This window comes from Formica exsecta, unplaced genomic scaffold (genome assembly GCF_003651465.1).
Source record: "Formica exsecta isolate Colony F162 unplaced genomic scaffold, ASM365146v1 scaffold122, whole genome shotgun sequence".
NCBI lineage: Eukaryota > Metazoa > Arthropoda > Insecta > Hymenoptera > Formicidae > Formica > Formica exsecta.
The window spans coordinates 2,301,924-2,306,863 of NW_021848556.1; positions in this window are offsets into that span (position 1 = coordinate 2,301,924).

The following is a 4,940-nucleotide window of genomic DNA, read 5'->3' on the forward strand; positions in this document are numbered from 1 at the left end:
TTAAAAATAACAATTTATATATATATAATATTCCATTAAAATATATTAGTTTACTTACTAAAATAAAAAATATATATTTCATTTCATACGTGTACTGATCAATTAATGCTTATTATTTTTTTTATAATGAATAAAAAAATGTTCATTAAAATCTATTTTAAATGTAAATTATACTTATTTATTCACACTAAATGCTGTTTTTTTTTATTTTGTTATATTTTATCTTTTAATAAATTTTTTGTAATCACAATTTAATTAGTCTATATCTAATGTTCGGTATCTAATTAACATTAGAAAAAGTAAATATAATATAATAGAAAATTATTTCTTTATGCGCTATTGCTATTATTTATCATATTTAATTAAAAATAGCACACATAAGTTATTCTCTTTAATCAACTTAATGTTTTAAATTATAATATTAATATTATATCATATATAACGCGCGTACGCAATCACACATACACAGCACATATAAACATGTACTGATTCTTTTTTCAAATTGTAGCCACAACTTTAGTCATTATTTTATGTAAATATTCATATTATCACATTGCACAGAAACAAAATATATACAGAGTATCCGGTAAAGATTATGCCAACGCTCGCGAGCGGGTAGAGTACGATAAACTGAACAGAAAAGTCCTTTACTATTTTGCGATTTTCGTAATAATTATTGAGAAATTAATTAAAAAAGATCGACCAATTCGCGTGACTATAAGCGCACGTCGAGAAAGAAGGGCCCAGAGACATCCCAAAAGTTTGCGGTCGCTAGGCGCGCGAGGAAGTTTTGAGAGGACCGCTCTACAAATGACAACGGTTACGTACAAGCGGTACATAACGATGGATTTTCGCGTCCTCGCAACCATACATCAATGGGTTGTTCCTTTTTACTGCGCGCTTGTACTCACACGAATTGGTCGATCTTTTTTAATTAATTTCTCAATAATTATTACGAGGATCGCAAAATGGTAAAGGACTTATCTGTTCAGTTTACTGTGTTCTACCCGCTCACGAGCATTGGCACAACCTTTACCAGACACCCTGTATATATAATATTAGAATAATAAAAAGAAACAAGTATTTTTCCTATCGTTATGTAACTGATTTGCGTCAGAAAAATAAAATAAAAAACTAGATAGTAAAACATTAATTATTCCAGAAATTTTATGATTCAATAATAATGTAAATGTAAGGCGTAAACAGATTGCGTCTAACGATAATCGATGATTCAAATTTTTTCAATATAGGTAGGAATAAATATCACTATAATCGCATTTTATTTATCCCGCAACGAAAATATATAGCTGCAAATAATTAAACAGCATGAGATAGTGAATAAAAGACAAAAAATTTCCTTTTTTCTAGCTACAGGGCAGAGAATATACGTTCACTCGCGACAAAATTTGAACAATTTTAAAAATGCATCAAAATAAAATTTATGTTGCCACATTATCGGCATATAGAATCGGCACATTTGACAAATTGTTTATAGTTCTAGTACATTATGCTACTGTCTCTTTTCTACTATATCGTTTTATATCGCGAAATCAAGGCTTATTTAATTATTTTCAAAATTTATTTTTTATAAATTGCAATATGTAATTCCCTAGTTATTCTGTAACTCTTTACGTTATAACTCTACTAACAGATATTATCTCAACGTAAATGATTGCGAGTAATTATACATATAATACAATTTTTATTAGTTATTACAATTCTTCTAGATCCATTTTAATTTATAATTTATGATAAAATTTAAAATAATAAGATATATCATAATTTGCTTTCCAATTATTATATTATAATATATGATATTTATAATTGATTTATAATTATATTTATAATTATATAGCTAATAATTATAATTATTGATTTATTTTATAAACTCTTACGTAAATAATCATTACTTTTCTTAATCGCACAAATAGTTTGTCCTATTGCAAAATAAATTTTGGTTTAAAAAACTTTATAAATAACACAGAATTCTGCGAATATATTTATTATTAGTGTGTGTAACTTTTCAAACATAGTCATGTCAACGCTTGTAGTGTGTAACCTGGTTAAGCGCTCTTTCGGAAAACATAGGTATTACAAAAGACGCTTTCCATCGAATTTCACGAGTTACCTATATCAAGACTGACTAGTGAAAAAGGCGACAAAAAGAGTTGCAGACAAGATGTTTGTGATAACGAAGATAACATCTGAAGTTTTGTTGCTTTCAAAACCTTGTTTTGAAGCATTTCCAATCTTTTGTCGGTATTTTTAATATCATAAGTTTTTTTTCTTTTGCAATACATATTCATTAATCATAATATTTAAAATCTTTTTTCTATTTCTTTAATCATTTAACAATTTCGAATTTGCAGCAGGTAAGTAGAATTGATATTAAGATATATGATTTCCGATTGTGGGACAGAGTGCGAATTATTTTATTCTTCATTATAGAAGATTTGAAGTCTTAAGCTTTCTATATGTTATAAAAAATAAAGATGTTTGAGAGAGAGAGAGAGAGAGAGAGAGAGAGAGAGAGTGAGTGAGAGGGGGGAGGGGAAGAGAGAGAGAGGGGGGAAAGAGAGAGAGGGGCTTTCCATTCCAATTAACATTCACGCAATTGTCAGAGAGTATACGCAATTAAAATATTTTATTTAACACATTTTATATACGTAGTAATACCATCACGAGTATATACTTCGATTAATATAATACTAGAAAAATACGGAAACTCTTAAAGTTTTAATATTGTAGAGGGCTAATAGGAGCCGTGCGCAAGATAGAGGACGCAAAATAAATCTAAAGATTAAAATTAATAATTCAATATATAAACGTTCCGGTCCATCTTCTGGCCATCTTCAGTATAGATATAAAAATGTCAAAAATTGTCCATGAGTCACATATAAAAGAAAAGGTCAAGAGTCGTCAAATTCGAAGTTTTTTTCAGTTTTGTAATTAAGATCTGTGAATTTATCCACTTCTTCATATCTTTTTGAGTTTGACGATTCTTGACCTTTTCTTTTATATGTGGCTCATGGACAACTTTTGACATTTTTATATCTATACTGAAGATGGCCAGAAGATGGACCGAAACGTTTATATATTGAATTATTAATTTTAATCTTTAGATTTATTTTGCGTCCTCTATCTTACGCACAACTCCTATTAGCCCTCTACAATATTATTGTTATTTAACATTGTGAGCCTTCAGGATTATTCTTAAAGTTTTCTAACTGTTTCAGAATTTACACAAAGATCAATAAAAAATGTAACATCTTTATATGTTCTAAGTCTTACATAACAAATTTTTTAAATAAGTTATTCTATTAGAGATACACTTATAACGTAATATTTTTGTATTGATAGCGTTGGCACAAAATTTACCATAAACCACAGAAATAGCTTGCATACATTATTATATTCTAATCATTTATAAATAGCAAGTGAGAAGTGACTTCAGTACAACAAATATTCAACAAGCACAATTTTTAAACAACCTGATTTATGGAATACCTATTTTGTAATAAATGTCAAATGTCAAGTCGTGTAAAACTATGATGATTAAGAAGAAATAATGTCATCGCGCGTTTCTTGGATCTTGTAATTTTATTCACTCTTGTGCTTATATGTATATATTTATTACATGGATGATATTTATCCAACGTTTATTGTTGAGCATCAGTAAGAGGATTACATTCTCTCGTAACAATTTATTATGCTAATCGCATCTCATTGACGAAATGGCTCTCCTTGAATGGAAAAGTCAGATTATTTTCTCTATCATGCTTGTTGATTTGTTTTGATTAAACCCTTAAGTAAACATATATAGTAACAAAAGTTTTTGGAGCAAAATTGCAGATCCTTACTCGCACAACGCTATAATTTTTCCTTCATTTCTGATTTCTTATATTTTGAAGAAAGTATAACAATTTTTTTTCATTATAGTTAATCTTCAATTTTACAATTTCTCAATTATGTTGATTGTAATAATAAAACAAGATTATAATCATTGTTGCTGTATCACATGTCGTCATCTGTCTCTCGAAAGTCATAACAAAGACAGAATTATTTGCTATTAGATACATTTCTTGGTATATCAAATAAAAAATAAAATGACATCATCGTCCAATCATCATTACGAAATCTAGCTGTTTATCTTTCAATAGCGTTTGCTTGAGAATTCCTCTGTTTAATATTTGTGCAAACACATATGGCTTTCGAAGTCTTTACAAAGTTCATACAAATACACCTCTTATTATCTTATTGTTAGTGCACTTCCTCTTTTCTTTCGTTATCTTTCGTTTCGAGTTCTTAGATCACGTTTTCGATTCTTTATTTCGCAAAATGAAATCAGATAATGTTTGCAAGTAAAACATATGACGATGAGGTCATTATATGTGTGGCTAAGTATCATATAATTTACCTAATTCATTTTAACATTTAAACGATAAAAATGTATGACAAGCATAAATTCGAGTTATAAAAATAATAAACATTTTTAAAAGATCATATGTATCTATAGCACTTATTCATTCATATATTTAAAAAGAGATATGTTATTTCGTTGAATTCTAATTTAATTAAAATCTAATAAAATTAAGATTAAGAATTAAATTAACTATCGTGTAATTCATTTGAAATGCTACTTTTGTTAAATTCTTATCACGATCTTTTTAGAGAAAAAAATAGATAAAAGAGTTTAGATATAAACCAGAACTTTTTTTTTTAATTATAAAACGATCTCTTTTATTACTTTACCTAAATGTATAGTTAGACCAGAGAGAAACCTGAGAGGGGCCACGCCGCCGTTTTTCCTGTAACGCTTTCTCTAGCCGGTACAGTGGCGCTAACTGGATCCATTTTAGAGCCGGCGGAACTACGTGGCCGGATCCACTTTTCGGTGCCATGGTAAAACGATCGATTGGTGCATGTCCGTGCTAGATCCA